The sequence below is a fragment of the Agelaius tricolor genome, unplaced genomic scaffold (genome assembly GCF_023055355.1).
Source record: "Agelaius tricolor isolate 1412-34295 unplaced genomic scaffold, bAgeTri1.0.p SCAF_10, whole genome shotgun sequence".
Classification (NCBI taxonomy): Eukaryota; Metazoa; Chordata; class Aves; order Passeriformes; family Icteridae; genus Agelaius; species Agelaius tricolor.
In genome coordinates, this window is record NW_027269270.1 from 7,846,916 (window position 1) to 7,874,751 (window position 27,836).

General features: G+C 39.2%; 1 protein-coding gene across 1 annotated transcript in view; it reads right to left on the bottom strand.

The window, feature by feature from the left end:
• The window catches only part of HECW2 (HECT, C2 and WW domain containing E3 ubiquitin protein ligase 2), a 153,412-nt gene extending 138,072 nt beyond the window's left edge, over positions 1–15,340 (bottom strand). The window contains exon 1 of the mRNA XM_071434546.1: positions 14,777–15,340. The gene's annotated coding sequence lies outside the window, so the exon portion shown is untranslated. The remainder of the gene's footprint in view (positions 1–14,776) is intronic.
• Positions 15,341–27,836: the final 12,496 nt, after the last annotated feature.

Genomic DNA, 27,836 nt, shown 5'->3' on the forward strand with positions numbered 1-27,836 from the left:
TTCTTAGTCCTTCCTCTGCTACCTTACAAATCCTTAAATTTAGAGGATTACAACACACTACAGCTCTTTTTGTGCAAGCAGACTTTGTGCATCCATAATGCACGTAATGGAAATTTGCACAGAAGTGGCCCCAAAATTAGAGCTTAAATCAACACTGGATACAGATGTATATGGGAAGGCAGTACTGTTGGATGGAAAAAAGTATTTAAACATTTTTATACACCGTACAATTCTTCTGTTTTTCTTAACAAAACATGTGGATTAATATCCTAAGTACTAATTCCAAGCAGCATCATTCCCAATGTCTCAGCCAAGCTATAAGTTTGTATTAACACCTTCTTGTTTTATGGTTTTTGCTTCAAAGGCAATCATGGAAAATTGCAATGCAGTGCTTGGCTAAGATCCACACTGGCAGCACCACCACCCACGCCAGGCACCGTTTCACATGGAGGACTTCAAGGGCTTGGGAAAGGACCTGAAAGTCTTCTTGATTTTCTCAATATTTCTGTCTCTGCAGTGGGACATGTTTCATAAATATCATCTTATTGGCTTCACATCCTATGCTTCTAATCATTATACGCCATTTAGTTTCCTCTCCTAGCTACTTTTTCCATTTTTGAAGTCTCAGGGAGCCCTGTCCATGTCAGCTAAATGAAGAGAAGACTGATGGGTCATTTGATTACCAGAAATAAGCACTTACTCCCTGAGAAGCAGATCTGGTAGCAAGACATTTTCAAACTTGCTGATAGTAATGCAATAGGATCCAGCAGCTAACAATAAAAGCTGCATCAATTCAACCTTGAAACACTCTGCAATTTCCTAGCAGTAACTGCAGCTGAACCTTGGAACTGTTTACTGGGAAAGACAGAGGGCGAATCCCTGTCACATGATGTGTTCATAAAGAGAAGGCTTCAGTTTTTCTCTGGAAGAACTTCCATAAAGGTTGTGAAGTGAACAGCACTTCTTTCTGGAGTCTCCATCTCTTGATCTACAAACTTGTTTCTTCACTTCTTTTTGTGAATCACAGGGAGAAGGTGGTTCCTTTTAATACCCAAACCATGTTTCGTAGACAAAAGTTCCCAGATGACCTGCAGAACACTCTAAACAAACATATAAATGAACAGGGATCCACTTGACTGGTAATGTTCAGATCTAGTGTAGGAACAGATTATTTCATCCAGTTAGACTGTTCAATCTTTGGTTTGCATTTCAGCTCGTGTTTTGGCTAGGGAGCAGGGAGTGGAATAAAGGACTATTTTGCCTTTCTCTGCTACACAAACTGTTGGAGGATATCATCCCTAAGAAGAGCCAGGCCCTGAGCATTACTGACCACACTTTACTGCTGTTTCTAAGCACACAAGTGCTCACTCTAATGCCTCTGTGGTCAGTATTGTACCTGCCTGGCACCAAGCTGACACTGAGTTACTGACTTGCAGGACCTCAGGCTAAAGCCCCAGTAATCCCATTAAACCCCAAGCACTATAAAAGTCACAAAAAAGAACATTCACTTGCATTTCACATAAGGCCTATCACACAAGCCATGAGTCAGTCCAAAACTGCACATCATAAATAAAGGCTAACCTGGAAAAAAAATTAGCATTTTAATACACAGGCATCTACAGCAATCAACAAGAAAGTAACAGAAGAATATTCTGAGCAATAACACCTTAAACTTCTCCATGCTTGTTTTCAAAAGTAATTTCAAAGATGGGAAGCTCAAGCATTCATTTCATCCATACTCATATTTTTCCATTTCAAAAGGAAATTCTGTCTTTTTTTTTGTTTGTTTGTTTAAAACCTTTTCTCTAGGGGGAAAAAATCTTCACAAGAACCTGCTTTTAAAAGATAATCTAGGGATTCTGTTTTGTAAAAATAGAGCTGATTTTCAAAAGAGGAAGGAGCCTGACTTAAACTTCTCAACATCTGCAACTGCAGCTCTCCCCCAGGCATCTGATTAAGCATCTATGTAAATAAAGTAGGCAGTTCAGCATTCTGCCAAACTGGACTGACAAATATGCCTCGCTGAGTTGGGATTTCACCTTCAAAACAGTTCAGGTCTTAAATACACTCCATTATAAAACACAGATTTATTGCTTAGTGTTCCATTTTGGCCAACAATTCTTTGGCGACTTTTTTCAAGACAAGGACAGTACCTTCTTTCCTTCTGAGCTGAGTTTGCCATAACACCCAAACTTTCAGTCCCACATTTCTACCACAGAAGTAGCCACCTTTTGAAGGATGATAAACACACTTTCTAATAAATTATATTATGCAGAATTCCAGTCCTGTACTAAGCCTTTGCCTGTAAGATCCATATGAAAATGAGGAAGAAAGTCTGAAAGAGTGCAAAATTAGCCCTGCAATACCATCTCAGTCTCTGACATGAAATTTAATTTTTGCTTTTCAGTTCCTCTCACATGTCTAAAGATCAGTTATAACAGAATATATTTTATAACTTACATAAATTCCCTCATACAATTTCTTGTTCTGAAAACCACTATTAACATAAATGCTATATATATTAAACACAAACATGTGTCTGATAGTACTTAAAGTATTCCCTGAAAAAAAGACAACCACAATCATCCTGACTTGGAGCCAACAATATCACTTTAACTTGAGCTCTGCAGCAGATAATTCTGAGAAGTTAAAATAAGAAATGAACTTTTCAAAAACAGATATGGTTTATACTGTGCACACTACAGAAGCAACATAAAAATATGCATTACAACCACATTCTAGATGAACTCCAACATTCTTCTTCCATACTCTTACTAAGGCTAAATGCCTTGGAGACTAATTATGTATTAAGGTCCAAATTTGTCTCATTCAGTCATAGCCAGTGATGCAAACTTTATTTCCCACCAAATTACTAGAAGCATCCTGCGACCAATTGTTTATAAGAATAAACAAAGCAAGAGTTTTTCAGAGAAGATAATTTGCAATACCAAAAAAAAATCACCCACATCTACAGCAAATTTTTGCATTTCACAAAAGCACTGTAAAGTGAACAGTCCTTAGAAACATGCAAAATTGCAAAATTATCCCTACTTATGTTTCCTTTCAAGCACAGTAGCTACTAATTTTTTTGCTCAGTCCCTCTCTTCCTCTTCCCCCACTCCCAAGTTCTATCTCACAATTTCCCTTATTCTGAAACACCTCATAAAAATAATTATAGTAAATTATATAAAGTATTTTAAAAACCTCTCCTAAAGAATCCAGAAGCATTTTAATGAGCCCAGCATTTTGGTCAAAAAAGAACAACATTTATTGAATCACAACTGAGTGCATTTAACTGATTAGAAAATTTTGTGGGAAAAAACCTCAAGTGTATGTCTTAGTTCATCTAGAACTCAGCACAATGTGAGTTAACCTGTACCTTAACCGTGCTGTAGGTCATGATGAGTCACTGTTCTCTGCAAGAGCAGCCAGAGCACCACCTGCAACTTGTCAGGAGGCTGAAATGTGATTAAGTTATCCAAAGCTTTCCTCTAGAAGTCTTCCCTTACACAGAATTACTGCATGGACACATTGACATCAAACAGTATTTCCAAAGCCAAGTGTCATTTCACCTCCCCGCTGAAAGCAAAGCATAGACAGAATAAAAGGTTCTCCACCACAACAGCAAACAATTTGGGTTTGTTTTTAAAGGTAACTTTGGGGAACCAACAGTTACACTATTTCCAGTCAAATTCTGCCTCTTCTTTTTTCCCCCAAGTCCTTTCTCTCACTCTTGTAATAAGGACTGGCTTCGAACACAGCCATTATGAAAAGTTTAATACATTCCTGTAATGCTAGGGAGAGTAGGGGCTACTGCATGCAAAAAGAAAAAACATCACAGATGTGAGCTGTTACTCATCTTCCTTGGAATTTTTCAAAACATTAGGCTAATTAATTATCCTCACAACAACAGCACAGAGAAGAACAAGGTAACAGTCATGCAACTGGAAACACAATAATTATAAAATATTACATCTATTGCCTTCACTGTTATGACTTAGCGTTTCAAAATACTTATCTGAGAGGTCCTTTTGAACCTGAAAAGCTGACAAACCTTCCATCCACTGATCAAAATAATTGCAGCTTTCATTTCCTAAGTAGTTAAGCAATAAGTCATCTTACATCCCAGGCTTTGAATGGAAACAAATGAAAATGTATGGATTTGTTAAGGCTGGCAACAAATTAATCTTGCTTAAAGTGCTCCCCTGCTCGATAAGTGCGATACGCTCTAATCTTCACGATCCGATCCATTTTGTTAAACTACCTTTTCCAAATTCCCTTCTTTCTATTCCTTCTACTTTTCTATCTCCCAGTGCAAAGCTGTTGATTGGTAACCAAGTAGAACTGCAGAGCAACCCAATGTTAAGCACCAGGCTATACCAAGTGTCTAAGATAAAACTGAGATTTTGCAGAAGTGGTTCATCTCCTTTGCAACTGCCTGTTTGCCTCCACAGACTCCCAAGAGAAACTCTATTCTAAATTTACTAACTGATCTTCTTGGTATGAATTATATACCCGGTATGTTATTTTGCAACTCTGCTGCTGCTCTTTAAGCATTACCCAATGCTAAATTCCTACCAAGTACAACAGCAAGTCAAGAGCACAGCCTATAATTCTGTGCCTCAAATGAGACAACCACAGTCCAAGTGCAACATATGAACTCAGGCGCTCTAGAGGAACACAGAACACTGATACAAGTTAATGACTGGGAATCTTTGTACAGCTGCTTTTTAAATTCTCTGCTGTGAGCAGCCGATTCCAACAAGAATATTAGATAGGAAAGCCAAAAGCAGCAAAATGCAGAATTTGAGACACAAACACATTTCAGTGAGATCAGTTATGACAATGAAGTTAGACTGTGCAGAGTTTCTAAGTGTTGATGCAAATCATCATACTCAAAGATAACAAAGCAAAAGGGAATACAAAAGGTTTCTGGACATCTGAAGTGCCAGAAGAATTATTTCAAACACATTGGTTTGTGTCAAAGAGTTCAAAGGGAAGATGCAATTAAAGTATCATTGTCCTAAAAGAAACCAATAAAGATTTTCATTATTCAGGTACCTTAGTCGCTTCACATTAGTGGTGCTTCTATTTCTGCAACGCTTATGTCTGCCTAAAGTACATATAAATCACTTACATTTGCTTATTACTCACACTCCTGGCTTCTGATAAAATTACTTATCAAAGCCTAATAAAGCATCGTGGACCATTCTAGACCCATGCTTCAAATTACCATATGTAGAAAACATTTTTAAAAATTTACAAATGTGTTCTCAGCTCAGAAATGGCTCTAACAATTTCATGATTTCGCTAAAAAAAACTTAACTAAAATTAGTATTCTATGTGTGGGCATACCACTGTATTTTTAATTTTCTGAAGAAACTAAAAAAAGTCCTGGTACTAACCTTAATCTTTTATGGCTAAGTTCTATAAAAAAAACAGTAAAACTCACTCCAACTGCTAAAAAAAGCCATAAGCATAGCTGAAGCAAATGAGTTTGCAGATAGATCCTGATCAGTCCTTGCTCCATTTGCTTGTTTTGGAAAGCAACATCCCACTCTTCCCTCAAGGAAGATAGGTAAAAAATCTCAAGTGAATGTTCCTCCTCATTGCTAATGCACAGAAGCTGCTGGAGGTGAAAGCAAAAGCTCCCATGTGCCACCCTTTCCTGACAAACAGGAGAACATCTGACATCAAGGACTTTCAGTCTCTCAGATGCAGTATCTTTAAAAAATGTTATCGCACCAGCAGAGTTCAGCAGCTGATGAAAAAGGTGACCCAAGGCATCTGCTACAGACCAGGACAAAGGGAGATGGAGCTAAATTCTAATCACATCCCCTGCTTTGTGAATACAACCCTCATTTTAGTTCACATTTTGACAGTCCCATGACTGGCCAGCGTGGCTGTCCTCAGACGTGACCCCAACTCAAATATTTCTTCCTAATGAACTTTTTTTCTATTACCCTATGCAAGGGTAATCAAAACGCCACTCACCAGGCGCCCATCTTTACTAAACCAAACAAGCCGAGAAAAGGATGAAAAAAGCCATGAGTATGAATGAGTATGCAGAGAACTGCAGAAATCCAAAATTACTGGAGGTCTGAGGAGGGATGAGAATGACAAGATAATTGCAGAGATGCCTGAAGACAAAACAGAGAGAGAGAGTGGCAGAGGAAGGAAATCAGAAGAAAAAGTACTTTGGGACATATAAGATGATAAGATAGGAAAACTTCAAAGGAAGTAATCAAAAGAATAATTTAAAGATAATGGATACATGACATTTCAGAACACATAATCTTAAACCACTAATTGTTTCTGTTCTGTGGTTAAATTGATTAGAGTTCTGTGGTTTTCCAATTAAAATACCACCTTAAACACACACCAACGATAATTAGGAGGAAAAGAATCTCACAATGTAATATTACATAAAATCACTTGGACTCTTACAGTAAGGAAGCTGAAATTTAAAATAATCAGTTCCATAATGGTTGAACTATCACTCAAAATTGGAGGGAAGCCAGGCATAACTCTTTCTAGAACATTATTTCAAGGAAGATACGATACTTATGAAGCTTGATTTTGGGGGCATCCATCACATTCCTATCCTAAGTTTCAACAGGCAGGAAGATGGATGCTGGCTTTGGATTTTATGTCACCCCCAAGACCAATATTACAGTGTTTGTAAATCAAAAGCAATAGTGGATTCCTAAACAGGTTTAATGGAGGCTGGCACATTTACGGAACAAAAGCACTGTTTATTTTACTACATGCTTTTTTGAAAGTGAGATACATTTGGGGGTTGGGACTAGATGGTCTTTAAATTCCATTCCAGCCCCTTAACATTCTATGATAAGGGCAGCAAGAGGAAGCTTTTCACATTGAGACTTCACTTGTCATGAAAGGGCTTCCTCAAAACTCAAAATCTAGAAGCACTTGCAGCAGTTCAGATTTCAATGATCTGACCTGGCAGACTGTTCCATAGCTGAATCCTTGCAACCAAGGGCATTTTATCCCCAGTTCTTTGAGCATTAATCCTGGGCTTTGCAAACTGCATTGTGCCAGATCCACACACCCATGGGACAGTTCACAGTCCAACTCAATCTTTCCACTGTAAAACCTATACAAAAATTTTTCCTGTGCAATCCAGGAGGAACAGGGCTATAAACACTTCTAGCTCTTTATTCCTTGGGACTTCTCCATGTGCAAATAATGGATAAAAACTTCAATCAGTTGAGAATTTAAAATTCAGTTCCTGCTGAACATAAAATAGATTGTATTCTATTCACCTCAGATTTCTAGCCATGCTTCTTATTACAAACTTATAGATAAGTGAAATACCACTTGCAGATGAAAATATGGCTAGAGCACCAACTACATCTTGGAACATTCATGCAGTAAGAGATCATACACGTGGACTGTTTTTAATTTCAGGTGAGTAACGACAAAAAGAGCTGAACTTTTAAGTAAAGACCTACAAAAATATTATTACATCTATTTACATTTTAGTGACATAAAATGTCTTCACTCAAATCTATCTAACATTTTACAAAGATCAGAGAGCACAGGAAGTAACATAGATACCCAATGAGTTAGAATGTAGAATATTCATAGGAAAAAACCTTCTCCCCATATACAGGAAATGTGAATGTACTGTGCAATACTTCTGCTGGTTTTCTGCAGCAAACTACATTTTACCAAATTTTTCAAGTAGTTGCTTAGTACATTACACAGAGTGAGGGAAAACTGATCAGATACATCAATCAAAGCAGATTACGTCCTGTTAATCCATTTAACAATTTAAGCTGTACTTGGCATCATCTAAGAAGTGTAAATCACAGTAGCTCAATTAAGCATTATATCCATCTAGATTAGTTGGAACCAGGCATACAAGTATCTCCTTTTTCAGTAAACCTCAGCAAGTCTGAAACAGTAAGAAAAACAACAACAATATTATTGTATACAAGACTACTTTCCCTTATAAAATCATTAAGCGTGGAACTCAGTTGGGAAGACTAATTTTTTATCCCTTAATTTCTCCTCCCTTAAAAGACAACTTCTAGCCTTCAACAATCCACACTGGCCTTGGGTCGTCAGTCTGAAAGTAGAAGGTTTTGTTACTGGTTTCCCAAGAGGCAACAAATGAGATTTACATTCCAAATGTATTTTGGATCGAGGAGGATCAAAAGGACAAAGCATCCTCAGCAGCAGGAAGACACACAAGCAGACTCTGCTGTAATACTCCCTGGATTCTAATTGTCCTGGCCCTGCTGCTCTCCAGACTGCAGTGGCAGGGAGAGGCTTCACAACCTGCTCTGTACCTACAAGGAGTGATTCCAATATTGATTTTTCATGGAGTTACTTACACGAGTAAACATTTATCAATTTATCTTAGGGTTGCAAATTAAGATCAAAATAATTGCAGCTGACTTACAGCCACAAGTTATGAAGCATATCCTGTAGAAAGCTAAATCCTTTGCTTCTTCAATCCAGCTTTTTCTTTTCCAAATGACACAAAACCAGCTAAGACACTAAGTCAACACACAACATTTCACATGTGGCTAATCAATCCATATTTCAGATAACAAAGTCTTTGTTTAATATACAGCTAGCTCTCTACACTAACCTATAGCTTCATAACAAAAAATATCAGCCTGTCAACTTAATAGCCCAACATAAAACATATTACCAAAGCTCAGAGTGAGTTCATAGCACAGACTCAAGTTAATAAGACTTGTTTATAAAGTTGAGCTAGGTCAAAGTTGTATTTTGCTGAAAGTTATTTCATTACAAGGAAGTCCAAACACATTTTAGGAAATGAAACAGAGAAGTGACGTCATATCTACACACACAGAGATTATCAGGAGAACATTTGACACAAAAACACCATGTAAGGCAATTTAAAACTGTGACATTTACTCAAATTATGACACTTGAGTACACACACTTACAAAGATCCTAACAGCACACACACTTTCCCAAGATCCTAACAGCATTTTGGGTACATCTTGAGTACACACACTTTCCCAAGATCCTAACAGCATTTTGGGTACATCTTGAGTACACACACTTTCCCAAGATCCTAACAGCATTTTGGGAAAGTCTGGGCATTGCTCAACATGGCACTATTCAAAACATATGAAGATGGCTGTTATATGAAACAATGTGTGTGTATATATATTTATTTTTTTTATACAGACACACAGGTATGAAACAACAACATGCACTAAACTTCCTTAAGTGTTGTTTTCTCCTGAGTGACAGTGGCCTCTTGTTTTTCTCTAGATAAAGAGCACTAAATGGGAGCTTTTTCTAATCCAGACACATGCAGCAGCACCTCTATGGCCACACCTGTACCTGTAAGAGAACAGGCCAGATGCTGAAGCCATGCAGGAGAGAGCACGTGCTAAACACTCATGACTCACAGAACAGGCCTGCCTTGTCCCTAATCCATTTTGGGAGAGTCCCTAGCCCATGGCTTTCCCTTAGCAGTGCTCTGTTAGAGCTGCTGGCACTGGCCTGAGGCAGGCCAGGGGCTTCTGACACCTGGAGAGTGCCACAGTGCCTGTGACAGCACTCAGGTTCAGCAGGTACAGCCCCAGCCTTACCTTACCTTCCCCAGGCAAAGTTCTGCAAGACTCAGAGAGCACAACAGCTGCATTTTTATTTTTTCCTTTACAATATAAATATTTAGGAAATTAATTCCATGACTCTAATATTTATGTTGGTGAAGACAATGTAGACATTTTTATTAGAGCAATGAAGCAAGAAACATAAAATATGGGTTTATGTAGTTATGGCTACATTTTAGAGATGATACATTTACAATCTGTACTACTTATTTTTAGCAGGAGAAATCTCTTCTATCAAATTACTAGCTCAAAAACAGACTCACATCAATAATCATACAGGATAATAATAAGATCAACCAAGCAGAGGGGCCTTTTTAAAAAGTCTCTTACATAAAGAAAACACACCATTGAACAAGTACTTCTGAAGCTGGAATGCTGTGTAGCCTAGCACTATGAAGCTCACATGCTCTTGTGAGAGCGAGGTTAAGGAATCACTCAAAGATGGACTTTTGTGACAATCAGGATCCAAAGGGAGTTGCTGGTTTTGTAATTATTTTAACACTATTTTGCTCAGCATGTAATATCTAATGCCCTTGATATGAGGCACCTAGTGAATTACCACTTTTGAGCATTTTTTCAGTAGGATCCTTACAGACCACACCGCTTCCCACCAGGCTATGGCTGATCCACTCCACTCACCATGAGGTGTTGCAGCTTCAGCTGTCACATTTATTCCTGGAAAACTCTTCTTTTCTACTCTGGCTACTCTATCTGACAAGGATCAGTCAATGCTTTATTTTTTTAAAGATGCTGCTGGTCATTCCTGGAAGAAAATGAAATTTACTGCTGTATGCTTTGGGATCATCTAATTACAATACTAGCCTTCAGGGAATTTTTAAACTAATGACATTGGATTTGTCAAGCACAAAAACTTTTAATCTGATTTTTCAAGTGGATCCTAGCCAATGGATCCTGGCCACCACAGCACTTAAAACACATTTGACTGTCCTTCATGCAATATTTAGGTGGGCTTCTCATCAAAATGTTAATTTTTGTTACCTAATATCTTTCACTGGTGGTCAATACAAGGCAGATAGGGATATTGACAATGCTATTAAAGTCTTTATGACTGAAAGTCCATAAATCAAATTATATGTGTGTATATACAGCTTCACAGATGAAAGGAGGCGCAGACTTTGAAAAATCTGAACCAAAACACTGTATGAACAACTCCCCAGTTTGTCTGCTGATCTCATGATGCAACATCAAGAAACACCAGTTCGACAATAGTTATTTTTAATTTTATTTCAACAGCCTAGTCTTTATTTTCAGCATTCTTTTAATTTCCAGTGCTAATACCATGACCAAAGCCCCAAACGATTAATTATGTCACAATGACTCCTCCAAAATGAAACAATTCAGATGACCCATCAATCATCCACTTTTGGGTATTTCCTTAGCTCTAAAGTACAAATAATGCACCATTTGAGCTATTAGGTTTGGTTTGACTGCACCAGTTGGGTTTTTTGGCCAAATGATAATGGACTCATGCTCCAATTTCAAATTCATTTCCATTATTACTGTTCGCACACACAACTACAACTGTGCCATGTAAAAACATGGATAAGTACACTTCAAAGAAAAGATCCTTTTTCAAATCTCTCTTTCTTTAAAACATAATTATTGCCTATATTTTCAAAACTGCCTACTTTATGACAAATTTATGAAACAAATTATGAAATACAAGTAGTGTTGTTCATTAAGCAACTGCTATCAGCATTCTAGTCCTCCCCAGTCATAAGAAAATACAGTTGTAACACAAAACTGTGCAAATGTAACAAAACACAAAAGAGTGGCACAATCCAATGGCTATATCCAAACCAGACTTAGCCTGGGTCACTTGTCATTTTCTCCCCAGCACTACTGGGTACCATGAGAAGAAGGAACAGCTCTCCAAGGGAACACGGAGTGAAATGAAGGCTGTGACTACCCATTTGCCTCAAAAGCTGAATGTGTTCATCCTGTCAGCAGAACTTGGAAACCTCACACCAACTTTATCACCAAACCAAGTAATGGGATTCCTAGGTGCTGGAAGGGATGACTGACACACATCCACGTGTAATGTGAGTGACCATCTCCAGCCAACAGTCAGGGCTTGCACTTCCAACAAGAATTCACAATCCAACTGCAGTCATTTAACACAACTACTCCAAAGACAGCATGCAACTGCTGTGCTACTTTCTTCAAGTAGGCAACCAATTCTAAGAAAAGACATTTCAAGCACTGATGTCTATGTTTCTGTAAAAATATAAAAGCAAAAACTGCTACTTGAACTCTTCTATAAGTACTACAGTATTTTAGCATCATATCCTATTTCCCAAAAAGACATGTCCTTGGAACACGCACCCATGCTACACAAAGCTGTATCACCATTTTCTATCCTATTGCCAGAGATATAGGAATTGTCAGCCTTTTCCTCACTGATATTCCAACTAACCACAAACAAGCTGCTGTGGAGGCACATCACAGATGCCCTGCATCATTGTCTGTATAACCAGCTCAATTTCAATGGAAATTACAAGGACCTTTTCTCAGATACTAAACTCAAATATCAAAACAGTAGATCATGTCACTCTCAAATGCCAAAAGATATGATTAGAGAAACACCTCACATACCACCAAGTAGCTTCAAAGTGCTCAACACACACTCCCAAGGTTGCAAGAGTATGTCTCCTTTTCTATTAGGTTAGAGAACTTCTACATTAAACAGTCAATTCTGTTCCATCTTTTGGCAATGATATTAATACACTTCCTTCTGGTGGTAGCTACACTGCAGCCTCTCCCCCTCTGATCAGCGAGGGACAACGTGAAGACAAAGGTTATGACCATGCCACGCATAATGACAGCAGGATCAAACACAATTGGGCTCAGCCACTCCGAGCACTCCATGCTATGAAAGGGCACTATTTTGGATACAGTCTCAAAGAAAGGATTTTGAACATGCTACTAAATTTTAAGCACATTATTTACATCTCGTTTTCAATCATTCAGTAACATTACCCAAACAGGTGCTTCATTAGCCAATAATGGAGTAAATGCAATATCCTAAGCATTCTGCCACTGTCTGACTGAGTTTATGAACAAACAAAATGCTGAGTTAGATTTAAAAAAAAGAAAAAGAAACAGGAATTACACATAATTATTCAAGAATTTAATCTGCAGATTGAGTCTCATACATAGAAATCCCCCTTATTTTGCAGCATATTCAAGCTTTAGCTGCAGGTTAAAGCATGTTGGCACATAAAGGAAAAAGTTAATTTCTTTTCCATTAGGCATTACTACTTAATCTTATAAAGGGGAAAACACAAAATTCATTCAATTTCTTCTCAGGAAATCTGACAAAACAGTATATTGTTTCTGGCTGGCAGCCACTGTACTATCAGAGAGTTTCTTAAAGGTGCAACACTGCATTCTACCAGGTTTGAAAAAACACTGGAAGCATAAAACAAATAGAAATGACCATTAGCTAAATTCACTCCAAAAACAAACAGGTCTTTAAGGAAGACAGAGGGTCCTTGCAGAGGCTGGCAAATGCTCCAAGCCAAACTAAATCCATAGTGCTAACAAACCACGGCTTTGCTCTGGCATCACCAGAAGGCTGTTTTTATAAAGACAGATGGACAGAAGGGAGGCTTTTCAACTACAATCCTGTCAAGTTAAACTACTACCAAGCAGAAGTTTAAAAGTGGTTTCCAGTCAACCATATGAGCTCCATGGAATCTCAGAGCCCATTTTAAGGTGATATAAGTAAGGACAGAAAGATAGATACACACATGCAGACTAACATCTAACATCCACTGTGGTAGCTCCAGCTGACACGAAAGCAACCATCACATTTTTGGAAATCTAGAGCCTGAACAGCAGTGTTGACTGAAAGGCACTATTAGGATTGTTCCTTTCATATGCTAATAATGACATCATGCCTTATGGCCTGATGCTGCAACCATACATTATCATCTCATAAAGACATTTTTCCAAAGAAGTCGAAGATGTGAGCAAACAGCTCACCTGCATATAGGAAGAAGGTTTTTTAAATTCATCCATGGCACAGATTTCCTTCTGTACCTTAGCGCTCTAAATAACTACTACTGAAATATTTATAGAGGTTTGACTTACTTTTTTTTAAAGAAGTAAGAAAATACAAAAAAGTGTTGGGGCAGGAAAAAAAAATCTACAAAAGAAATTCTGGAACATACAGGAAGCAGCCCTGGACATCAACAAAGCGAAGCAAGGTAAGGCCCCTGATGGTATTTCAGGTACAGGAGTGATTCAGGGCCGAATCTCTTGCAAATATTCCAGCACAATGTAGTGTAGTGCAAAGACTGTCACACAGCACCCCAGAAAAGGGAGGAGAAAAAAAAATGTTATAAATACTCTTTCCATGTTCCTGACATATATCCAGGAACAAAATAAGCAATAATAAATTATGTAACTCTATTACAGACTACATATACCACACTCTCTTTTATTTTGGCATCATACAGGCCAAAAGAGGATTTTATTTTTCTCAAATACCCTGGTTTGTAGTGATGTGCACTGAAAAGGTTAAAGAGAAAAAAACAAAAACATACTAAGAAAGGAACAAGATCTCCACATCAACAAACAATCCACAGAGCAGTGAGGACACAAATATAAACCTATTTTTCCCACACACTGTCATTGTCCTGTATTTCGTACATACAGCAATAGAAACACACATTAAGACCCCCAGTTTTGAAAACAACACGCTTGAAAACTGCGGTGATCTTTCTTCCCCACCACGGACAGTGCTATAGAGAATCCGGAGAACAGCCTTATACATAAATAAATAAATACACTAAACGGCGAAGGGGGACAGCCCAGAGGAAATAAACGCAGCTGAACACAAAGTGCTGAACGCCTTCCCCGGGCAGGAAACCAGTTATAATTTAATGGCCAAAACCGATTTAAATGAAGCCGAGCGGAACCCCGCGGGGCTCCGCGGCAGCGCGGCGCCCGAGCCTCCCGCATGACGGGGCCGCCGCGGCGGGCGCTGGGGCGAGGAGCGGAGCCCCGGGGGTGCCGCGCCGGGGATGCCGCACCTGCCGCGGCCCGCGGAGAGCCCCGCGCCGGCCCCGCCGCCTCCCCGGCCCCGCGGGCGGCCCCCGCGGGCACCGGCGCCCACTCACCTGGCCGAGGCGCGCACTGCGGCTCCGCGCCCGCGGCGGGCTCCGGGCGAGGGCGGCTCCCGCTGCGGAGCCGGGCGGCGGCCGGAGTCACCCCGTCCTTGCGGCACGCGGCTCCCGCCGGTGGCGGCGGCCCCTCCGCGCCCACGGCGGGGCGAGCGCCTCCCGCGCAGGGGCGCCCGCACCGCCCTCCGCCCCCGCGCCGTCTCAGCGGCGGGGCCGCGCCCCCCGCCCCTCCGCCAGCCCCCGCCTCCGCTCCGGCATCTTCCCCGCGATCAGGCACGGCCGTGGGTGGGGGCGGCCGGGCCGGGGCCGAGGCCGCAGCCCCGCGGGCCTGGGCGGCGCCGGGGGCGGGCAGCCGGTAACAAAGCCGCCCGCAAGGCAGGGGGATGCGGGGATGCCGCCCAGGCCGCGGCTGCAGCGCCCGGCGCCTTGCAGGGGACCCCGGCCCAGAGCCCGATCCGCACCCCCAGGAGCGAGCAAATGGGGCGGGCGGGTGAGCAGCGAGCCCCGTGCGGAGCGGGGGAAAGGCTCCTGCGGCTGCTACATTGTTACCGCTATCGACGAGCAAGCGCCACTGAGGTGGTGCTGTGAAACGCCGGGGTTTTTTTAAGTCACACTCAGTTATCTGCACTGCCGGCTATCGGTGTCATCAGCCGTGAGTATGAGCCAGCCTTCACCGTCCCCTCCGTGCCAATTACCCGTCTATTTCAAAGCACTTGAGTGCCGACCGCTCTACGTTCCCTACTTTTTCGGCAATTTCACTTCTGCTTTGTCCATCGCAGTGAATTCAGGATTGTTTTCATAGGAAAATGTGCTTACAAAAAATCCCACAAATGAAATAAAAACTTAAAATACGTTCATATGCACAAAACACAGTAATCTGGAGGAAGAGAGATGTGAAACACTGCAGAATCACAGCCCAACAAAATCACGATAATGTCAGTAGCAGGAAAAAATGGACTTATTCTTACACTATCAAGGTTATGATTATTATTATGAGATAACACCTCATGCTTTGTTTTCTAAGTCATATTAAAATAAAATCTTCCCACAAGCAAGGAGCACATCAGTCATTGCTCCTTTGTATTCCACATCTGTTTTCTAATATATATAATATATATATATTGGAAACTACATGGGTTTCTGTAGACACAGTTTCTTCAGAATAACCAGATGGCAACTATATTAAACTAATGCATGTCAAAATAAAAAGTAAATACAGTGCATTCTCAAAGCCCTGGGCTCCAAATCCTTTTTGTACTCAAGTCCATGGCACCGTGGGCTTGGGCTTCAATAGAAGGAGGGAATTTGCTCCTCAGCCCTTCTGTACTGGAGGAACTGCTCCAGATAGGAGTGTACACAGCTGTATTCCAAAGTAGGTCAGGCTATAAAAGTCATTGACAATCTTCCACCTACCTGAAGCTTTAAAACTTTGGTTTGTTTCTTTTCTGTGACTTGCACACCCTTTGGCACACTGGCCCAAAGTACTTTAAAAAAGCTTAATGTGCAAATGATTAGTATGCAAATGATTAGTCTTATACAAAATTTCCCTCATTCCTTATACTAAAGAGTGTATTACTGTGATGTGCAATTGCATTTACATTAAAGGATCAGATTTGGATGATCATATATAGGTTAATGTTTATTTGGACATTGTAGACACATCACTCTTTTCAGCAGTACCTTGGCTTAGCTCCAGTAATGTAACATTATTTTACTTTCTGAAACTAGATGAAAATAGGAAAAAAAAGTGTGCAGTGCCAAGAGTTTCATAACATTTATGATTATTTGTCCTTTGTTTTTGGTTATCATGACATTTTTTTGATGTTAAGATGAGAAACCCAGAAGATGAAAACCCTTAGCTAATGAATTATTCTCAGTGGATTTGCAAGATGTTAAAGCCCTTTGACTGTATGACATAAGTGAAGACTTTCCATAAGTTAAGACTCTTCATCTGTCAAATTAAAAAGTACATAAATCCAATGCATTGGATTTTTGGGTTTCTCTCCCTCAAATGAATACTGGAAATGTTCTTGTCCACTAAGCATAAACATTAATTCCTATGAATCCTCTTGACTTCCCCCAAACATAAACGGCAGCAGTCACAATAGTAAAATCTAATGTATTTGTAGAAATTCAGCAGTACTGCTTTCCAGTGGTTACAACTTGTTGATTTCTATGCATGCTTTCCTGACATATTCACATTATATTTGATGCTACATGCAATCCTTAATTAACAGTTCCCACATCTTTGGGTGAGTTAGGATTCTTCCCTGTTTTCCTCAGATGTAGCTCTGGCTGCACCTGAATAGAGCAGGGTGCACACTAGAAAATGAACACATTCCACAGAGGAATTGCTACTTCAGTCTTCATGGGGGCTCACACACCACGCTACCAAGCAAGAGGGTAACTTTTCAGAGCCATGCACTGAGGCAAGGGGTAGTTTACCCTCAACAGACTCAAAACCACAGAAAACCAGCCTGCTTTTCTGGAGCAGATGTCTTTTCTCCTATTTCCAACAACTATTGCTCTCACCCAGCCCTCCTTGATCCTTTTTATCTCTCCTTTGCCAAAAAGTTCATGTGAAAAAACCAGAAACTCCTACTGCCTTCTCTAACCTTCTGTAACAGAGATGGGCAGTGCACAATACATGGCAATACCTTTCCAGACTGACAAATGTCTTCTCAAAGTTAAGTTACAATACATTTGAGGCAAAGCTACTATTGAGTGAAAGTTGGAAAAATTATAATTGCTCTCACCTGAGACTAGGACATAAAAATTGCTGAAGTAGTACTAGAATATGAAAGCTTACCAAATATGTTATGTCCTTAGAAAAAGTTTCATTGAAGAAAAAACAATTTTCAGTCATCATCAAAAATTATTTAGTAATGAAAATGCAAAATGCTATCAACTGTAGAAACCTTTTACTCTAATGATAAATTAGACATCCAAAATTTCTAATTAATGTCCTTAATATCCTGTATATGACAACAAGCTATGACATACTGACATAAGGATGCATCCTTTGCAACATTTTCAGCTGCTCTAACCTTAGACATCGGTAACTTAACAAAAGAGGACATGTAATTCATAAGACATTCATATTAAAAAGAAATATACATTTTACTTAGCACTATTAATTACTTTCACACAAATACTTAGGAGAAAAGTACAAAAAAAGCAAAATACAACCTTTTGGCAAGCCACGTACAAAGAAAATAAAATTATATACCAGTATTTCCCATCTGCCTTCTTTTTCATTTCATTATCATTTAGAAGAAACAAAAAGGACTTGATGAATCATTACTGAAGGTCACCATTTACCACCATGGGATCAGCAGCAGGCTATGAAAAAGATGCCCTTGGAGGGGGTAACTTGCCTATACCACAGCAAGAAGTGTTTAAAGACAAGGAACACTCTTCTGTATTACACAAAGATTTCATATTTTCTCAGCTAATCAGCTCTTTACAAGGCAGTGGGCCAAGCTGAATGTCCAAAATATAAGCTCCTTTGCCATGGCTATTAAAAAGCAAAACATGAAAAGGCTTAAAGGATCAACCAGAAAAACATTTGGGTGAGATGAAAATGTAATCTTTCACAAGATTTCTGGACAGATTACTGTTCAGCAGGTGAAAGTATTAATTGAAAGAATCACCCTAGGTGCCAAAATCTGCAGGACATATTCCCTGACCTGTCCCACCTCTTTTGTGCTGCACAAAAGACTTAATGAGAATGAAAACCATCTGCAGCTCCCCAGCAGGTTTTTTGTAATATAAAAGAGTTCCTGAGTGACTGTGGAGTTGTCCAGCCCATGGGAGGCCACACTCCCCTACAATCTGAGCAGAGAGAGGGGAGAGCCCTGTGAGGGAAAGCATTCCTGGGTTTGCTGCCCCTGCCACCTGCAGCTGGTCCATGAGCCCTCAAGAGCTGTTGCCATCTGGTACTGTCAGTGCCAGGGCAGGCATTCATCCAGCCACAGACTGGAGGGGCTCCACAGGAGCTCTCCACTCCTCTGGAATACAGGGAGGGAACCCACTGCACTAGGCCATCTGGGCTAATCTGGTTAGAGCTCAAATCTGCAGTCCCCAGTCCAGCAAAACCCCCATGGGCATCTTTGAGCACTTACCTGAGCTGGTCTTCGGGCCTTGGACTGAGAGGAATATTAATACAGAGAGCAAAGAAACACATGGCTGAGTTGTGATTTAGAAACATCTAAACCTTTCATGAAAAGTATATTAATTGCCAATATTAAAGCAATATCCTACCAATAGCAATTAATTAAATTATTGGAATAGTTCTTGAGTACAGAAATGAAATCTGGTGCAGTTCCTAATGCTTCCAAATAGTTACTGAAATGTGCATAAAGATCACTGAATTGGAGTTGAAGTCATGATGATAAAAGCAATTGTCAGTTTCTGTTGGCACTTGCAGAGATTTAATTTTAGAACTGTACCCTCAGGCAAGTAATATAGCATTAGACCCATAGACACTGCATCATAAAATAATACTGAAATGTCACTTGTAAAACACACTTTCATGATCTTGCTATTTGACTTATAAATGTGTCAGTCAGACCTGCAGAGAAAGGCTGCACTAGGCTCCAGTGAGGTAATGTCACTGGATCATGCTTTTGTAAAATCAGAAATCTTCCATAACTGAAAAAATGACTGCATTGTTTCTTTACAATATTCTTGCTGAAGCAAGTAAATAAAGTCTGTGGGGAAACAGTCCAACATCATGAGAGAAATTACATAAAGACTGTGAAGGCATCAAGACATTAGTGAGGCTGAAAAGAGAATCACAAATCTGTATCAGAACCCCAGAGAATGTAAAGATCTGTACTGACAGTAGTGGAACAATTCTTGGTTTTACCCAGTGAAGGGAGAGCGGAAAAGGCTCGAGCAGGTGGTGCAGAGCTGCCACATCATTAATATCACTAAGACTCAAATGTCAGAATATTTATCTGGTGCTCCTCTTCATGCTCATTTACACCTCTAGACAAGGGTTATTTGAATTACACATTTAGTCAATAATTTGACTAAAATCTTCAAATGATCTCTTTAGGAATCTCAGTGCTTACCACACCAGCAACACATACATGTAAATGCACTCAGTAAGCAAATACAGCAGATAGTAGGTGAGCAAGCTACCCTGCCAGTGAATTCTCTTTAAATGATTGGAAGGAAGCAGTAACTTCTTTGGCAACTAAGCAGCAGGTTACCCTAGTGACATTAATTCCTTCTGCATCCCACATAGGATTGAATGTGGAATTAGCAGAGCTTGAAAATGCCCCTGCAGCTCCGGCAGAAATAATTTACTTCTCACTGCAAATTGAGGCTTCCCTTCACGAGACGCTTGAGCTTCAATGCTCGTTATCAGACAGAGTAACATGAATATGCATTTCACTAACAGCCATGATCAGCAATGGAAACTCAACTTATCATGAGCCGAGAGAGAACTGTCAAACGCTTGAGCCACATTCATCCTGCCACAGAACAAATAAACATTAATGCCAGAAAAATAAAGCCACTCTGAAAGCCTGAGGAATCAACAAAGAAGCTTTTTGCCTGTGCCTAATCCAGCTAAACCTTCTTATAGTCCCATTCAAAACAGACACTTGACATGATTTCCATCCACAATAGCTTTCTTACACATTCTATCCTTTTCCATTTATGAAAAGACTATAAGTTTATATTTAAGAATCCAGTCATCTAAAGTACAGATGCTGAAACTATTATTTTGGCTAAGAGTTCAATTCAGAATGGTGAAAATCAATAGGGCTTTACCTTCCCAAACACTTTTGTCATATCTAGGGAGAGAAGAGATTTATTCAGTGGGTGTAAAATATACAAATGATGGTGCCTTTAAAGCCAGCATTCAGCCAGATTTCTGTGTAGAAGTGTCACCATGCCATATCCAGCACAATTACAAAGATAATAACAAATTCCTAACAGCCACAAATATAATCTCACCCCCTGCTCAGGCTCTAAGTGAAAGGAAGAGCTTGATTTTTATATTTTTACCTTGTTCTTACTCCAAGGTGTTATACAACTTCAATGTTAGTTTCCACCTGGCATTTTTTCCTTGCTATCATGTGGAAAAAAACAGCAGTGGTAAACTATCGGTTTGCAATAATGGCAGCACTCATTCCACAAGAAGATATTTGTAAGTTATTCTATTTATTTAATGAAGTGTAAGCTACCTGACCAACGTGAAATGTGAACAATATCTAAAAATAAAGCTCCAAACTAAAGCCACAATGGCACACATTAACATGCCGCAAAATCTGAGCAACCTTGTCCAGTGGAACTTGTCCCTGTCCATGGCAGGGGGCTGGAACTGGATGATCTCTAAAGTCCTTTCTGGCCCAGGCCATTCTAAGATCCTATGAATATGCTTTAGATTAACCATGCACCTGAATTCAAATACAAACTAAACTCCTTAACTGAAAAGGGACAAATTTGGATATGCACCTCAAGTTAAGCCAAACACTAACAAGTAAAACCATTGCATGAAATCACATTCAAATTCACAAATTGCTCAGGAGAAGAGTATGATGACAGAGAAGAATTGACAGTAGCAAAGAAATAACGATATTTGAATTCTTCACACTAAAAAAGAACAACAAACAAGTATTTGGGTTCACAGAGTAAATAAAATCAGAGTATAAGAAATTAGGCCCAAATAAGAACCCCAGAGTGATGAACAGTACAGGCAGCTGCTGAGCTTTCTACCCAAATCTCTGTCTGGCTGTGTTAGCTGTAGAAAAGAGAAGGGGTGTACACTGCTCAATACTGCTGAATGTGAACTCTTGTTCATGTCATCTCCATACTGGAAACTAAACATGAAGTCCTGAAGATGCTTTGGAAGAGCAGAGCCAAGAACAGAAGCCTTGAAACATTACAAGCTCAAAGGACAGGAAAAATAGGTAGAATAAGACCTGTCTGGAGTATGGCTGCAGAAGTTCTCTAAAAACTTTAGCAGGGAGAAAACAAATTTCTACATGCATTTACAGATTTAGATGTTCTGAGAAGCAGATGACACACTGCTTAGGACATCTGGAGTGCAGCTGGAACACATCAGAGTCACTCTTATCCCGGCATAGTTGGATCAGGAATACCTGTCAGTTTTCAGCTAAGCTCACATCACTGTATTAGGCAACCATTTAAATTCCATGCATGGTTTTGGGCTGGTATGTGATTTCAGAGCAGGAATCACATGGCAATCATTCCAGGAGGACGGAAACCACATAGAAGTGTTCCTCTCGCTAAGGAATGTGGGTTTGTTTTTATAGCAACATTACTAAGTTGAGGTAGGCAGCACAAATGTTCTACAGTTGTGTCTTTGCCTACTTTGCTTTATATAAAAACCAAAATGTTTTCTGTCTTCCTTATTTTGTGGTACAATTCACAGAACAAAGAATTTTGCCATGTCAGCACCCTGCTGCTGATTTTGGTTGATAGATGTAAACCTTAGTTTTGTGTTTTACAACAACAGTTGTTTTACAAGGCAACTTTTGAGACTTTGCTTATACTCCATTTTACAAACTTCTTTATAATAAAGACTGTGTATTATGAAACTTGGGTTCACATGTGGAAAAGCTGAAAGTACAGACATAACACTCCACCTGTGTGCTACACTGACAGATACCCAGATTTCCAGAGCAGGGGTTTGCCTGCAGACAGACTGACTGCATCACCACTTGCAGCCTATGGGAGCTGTTCTCCACTGCCTCATATCTTGTATGAAACACCAGCTCCCAGATTTAATGAAGTCTGAGTGTGTGGTACAGATGATAAATACAGATTTTAAAAGCATGACTCCAGAGATTGCTTTCAGTATTCTATGAACAATCCTGCAGCTATGGAGTGCAGCCCATATGTGCAAAAATATACCTCATTCTAAGGGCTCTGGTTCAGGAGACAAAGATGCCATTCCTTAACAGCAGAGACTGGAGATGATGTGAGCTAGAATAATGTGACCAGATTACTTCAAGGTGAGTATTCTGCAAGGTGGATATTTGCACCTGCATTTTACCAGTGAATAGGAAAAAATGCTCTAAATTCTGCAAAGTCTGTTCTAATTAGATTTGAATAGCACACTTAATTCTAAATTAACACATCTCGATGAGCATGAGTGGAATTAATTTCCTAGCAAAAAGCTGAATGTAGCAGGAAAAATAAAAGGTAATAAAGGTTACTTAGTTTAGCCTAGTTGGCTAATTCAGACACTTTGCTATTATCAAAGGTGCCTGAATAACTTCAGTGGGGTTCTAGAATATCTTACTGCAAAAAAGCATAATCTCCACATAATATTCATATGAATAACAAATGCTATTTAGACATCAAGCTACTGCTTTCACACAAAGCTGTAACATTACTTCCCCAAAAGCGGGTATGACATAATGAGAAAAACAAAATACTCCAGATAATGTAACTATTTAAAAACCATCATGATTACAATTTGATGTATTTTGGAGAACACCATTAATGTGCATTTGTTAAAACTCTTAATTTGCCTCAAAGTGTACCTGATTTGGAGAAGCTTGCTGAAGCTTATATTTATTTAATGTATTAGGGCTGTTTTTTTCTGAGAAGTGCCAGGTTGACACATGAATAGAAAGTGGCAGAAAAAGAAATACTGTTTCTCCCACAGCAAGCACACTAATGTAAAGCTTAAAAATTAAGCAGCAGCAGCACATTTTTCCTCAGACCTTTGAGCTGGACCATATGGTTGACGCTCAATTAAGCAAAGATTTATCAGTCCCCAGTTGGAATGTGTCCAGAAATCACTGTTTTCTCAAATCTTTGAACCAGAGGACTAGAACTGAACAAGTTTATTGACTCACACATGATACCCCACACTTTTAAATTTTTGAATGAAATTAGGGAAATGCAATGTATTTTGGAAACTGTAATGTATTTTTGACAGGGGTATGCATTTTTAGATTTTAGAAGTAAAATATAACAGTGCTAGAAAAGCTATAAAATGGCAGTTTGATGTTACAGCTTTAGACAAGTCAACATCTCACTACCATCAAAAAGGTGAGGTCCAAACTCCTACCAATTCTCCTCAAGCAGCCCCATCTCTTACTTTACATCTGCTTTAGCAGTCACCAAACTGCATGGCAAAGAACATTCTGTTCACTGAAATGACAGAATACCCACACAGTAAAAGTGTGTGTGGTTTCTTGCCAAGTTAGCAAACGGAATGGGTTTACTGTAGAATCCAAGTGGCACGGGATCCCACTTGACAGACAGGTGATCCCATGTTTAGGAACACACAGCAAGGAGAAAAGTATGAAAATGTCTGTCTGAGAGCACAATGCTGTTATTTTGACTTCAAATCTAAATATTAAGTCTCGTCTGCTCTCTGGACACTTGGCTTCTGCTTTCAGCTACCTGCTTTGTAAGTACATTTTCATCACACCCAAGTGCACCTCTAAATTCCTGAACAATAGACAAGTCCAGGACTTCAAGTCTAAAAGTGTTAAGAATGGATTGAGAAATAAGAACTTTCAAATGAACCCAGTCAGAATTTTATCTAAGTGAGTATTGGAAAGAATATTAAGATCTGGAACATAAAATGGCACAGCTGCATAGAAAAAGATGTAATTTTTTCATTCAAGATGTATATTTCATGCATTTGATAATCAATGAATGAAAATGAGTGTAAAAAACAGATACAATATTAGACAGAATTAGATCATTATTTTTTTTTCCCATCAGATTATTGGAGGCCATAGAAATGTCACAAGAAAGTTGTTTACAGTAAAAATCCTAACTCAAAATTTGGCAATAATGAAGTCAGTCAAACATAAAGCTGTTACGTTGAATTGTAAAAGCTTAATTTTAAATTCCATGTGAGACTCTGTGGTTAAATTCTGATATTATAGACAGATGGTAGGGTTTTTTCTTTGCTAGTTTATAATAAATGTACTTGAGTGCATCTATTCAATTCACTGAAAAAAGAGCTGCAAATATAATTTGCAGTATTCTAAACCACAAAGCTTAATTCCTTTGAATTGCCATTTCAAATGTAGCAGCCGATTTCACTGCCACTATTGCTACAAAGGGATTAAACTCTCCCTGTTTATTTTTTATGATGGGGGGGGGGAATGTAATTGAAGAGTTCAATCAGTTTTGAAGGTTTTTGTTTATTTGTTTTTCCTTTTAGTAAGTGTGACCTCATCATTGCAATTTTTCATAAAGGTTGGAATATTCTGCTATGGTAATGCTATAAGATATCTCTGTAGTCCTGCTTTTTTTTATGATGATCTTTAATGTCCCTTCCAATCAATGGTTTAGATTGGAAGGGACATTAAAGATCATCTCATTCCAACTCCCTGCCATGGGCAGGGACACCTTCCACTAGACCAGGGTGCTCAGAGCCTCATTCAACCTGGCCTTGAACATTTCCAGGGATGGGACAGCCACAGCTTCTCTGGGAAATGTGTCCCAGGGCCTCACCACCCTCACAGGAAAGATCCTCCCCCTAATATCTAATCTAAACCTACACTCTATCAGTTTGAAGCTATTCCCCCTTGTCCTGTCACTACATGCTCTTGTAAAGTCTTTCTCCATGTTTCTTTGTAGGCTCCCTTCAGGTATAGGGAGGCAGTAATTAAGTCACCCCTGAAACCACATGGAATAGTAAATAACTTCTAATATGGTGAGCATAAAGGTGGAATGAAGAAAATTATTAAAACTAGCTTCCACTGTAAATTTACTAGGAGCACTATAGAAAAAAAGTATATTTACATGTGGCCACAAAGAACCACATTGGTGCATTGCAAATCATGGCTGTTCTACTTCTACCAAATCATGGCTGTTCTACTTCTACCACTTTTCCTATGTGCTCCACAAAACTCTGTGATCAGGGAAGATGCTCTTCCTTGGTTTGACAAATTAATGCAAACTTTATTACCTTAACAGAGGGACTCTGTTATAAAAAAAAAACTTCCCTGTGCTCTGGCATTGAGGGTTTTTATCATAATTATTTTACACATAGAGTATAGGTCAATAAAGAATCTTCAATTACCTGGGCAAAACACTGCCTTTCTACACTGCAGAGATGGACAGGATCCCTAGCTATGTGTGTGTCCAGGGGCAAATGAAGAGATTACTGATTTATCTGGAGTTACTCCCAAAGCAGCACCTTAGCTGGTACCCAAAAGTTCAGCTATCAGATTCTCAGCTAGAACACTCTGTTCTTTCTTCAGTCTGTTTGTACTGTGTATTTTCAGATCTTCACTTTTTGTTGTTGTTGTTTGGAAAGTATTGGAAGGAATAGAGAGAGTTCATCTAGAACATTTTTTCCAAACCCTTTTTAGTATCCAAGGACCAGATAGCACTTCAGGAAAAACAATTTGTGGAAAGTGTTGTACTCCTTTTCTTGGTAGGAAGACATGTGATAAATATTTAGCATTTAGGCAACCAAAGTTTATGAATTTAAATGTTACCATATGTATAATTTTCATTTAAAATATCCATTTAAAATATAATAATATTATGGCCTAATTTCTGACTTAGCCTGTCAAAAGTCAATGGCATACAGCTTCTAAATCACATGAAAATGTATGATGTTTGTGATGGGGACACCATCTCTTTTTTAGGATGTTCCCATGGTCTGTAGGCTTTTGATTTACTCATATCAATCTAGTCCATCCTTCTGCCCTACAGCAGAATGAATTATGACAGAATCACTTCTGAGACATTTTACACAGGACATCAGAGCACATGGTCAGAAGTCTGGCCACAAATTCTATAAAGAATAGTGATTACCTTGAAAATGCAGATTGCAGCATATTATACACTTTTGATGTACATAGTTATGAATTCTGACTACAAAATATTATGGACAAAAAAACCCTGTCCTTATAAGCTCAGCCAGTAAATGCTACAGACTTCAGCAAGAGTCAATGTTTTATTCAGCTTAATTTTCCTCTGATTCAGTAATAGGGTAAGAATCATACAGGTAAGAATCTGTGCTCATTGTGTCCTGCACCCTACCAGTTACTAAAAGATGTCCCAAAATTCTGACAGATTTTTAATGGTCTGACACTGCCCTGTTGAATGCAATTGTGCATTCTGTCCATAACCACAACAACCTTTGAAAGTGTCAGGAAAAGCCCCTTACAAAGGCTCCAGTGCTACTGTACATATCTGTCTTTTTTAAAAAAGTCAGGAGAAAAACATCAAATTCCATGTGGTGTCAGCAGGCTGACAAAGGTAAATGTTAGCAGAAGGGTTTTAATGTTTTCTCTAAATAAGTACTGTTTATTCATCAATACTCTTTGTTATGAGCTGGAACCAGGATATTGTCTGCAGTTTGACGTAGAGAGTTAAGAACATAAAATCTGTCAGCACATAAGGAAACAAGGTCAGGAGAGAGAAATAGTGTTTTATAAAGCAGTATTTAGGGCAACTGCATTTTAACATAATTAAGTAATGCACCATTGGAAGTAAAGCAAACCCTGCATTGTTTGTAAATGTAGTTAAGCCTTTTAGTCAGAACATCACCTTTTCAACAAAAAAGCCTTGTTCAATAAAAATGACAGCCAATAGATAAAAATAAAATAATTAATAACAGAGTATTGCTTAGAAAGATTGACCTTAGGATGTCCAAAATTATAAGCATTATTATTTGTATTATATATGTTTTGCTGAATGTATTAAGTTTTGAATATAAATCAAACTCTGCTACTCAGTATAACTCAACATGTTAGCTACATTAATACCTGTTACTGCTGGAAATTGTTTTAAGAGGCACCAGACTGGATTCTCTGTATGGAACTGGTGTTTTGCACTGCACTCCAGTGTGCTCCATTAGATCCCAGTGCAAAATGGATGCCAACAATGGAGGTCATGCTCCTCCTTGTATTCCCTGCTGCTGGCAAAAATCCAGGCTCAAATCCCCAGTCCCATGGCTCAGTCCCCACAGGTCCACCATAAATCTGAAGTAGATAAATTACACTTTCCCTCTCACTAACAAAATAATTCTGTACAAAGTGGAGCCAAGAATTTGAAGTGAAAAAAGGCAAGCTGCAATGTCCTTTTG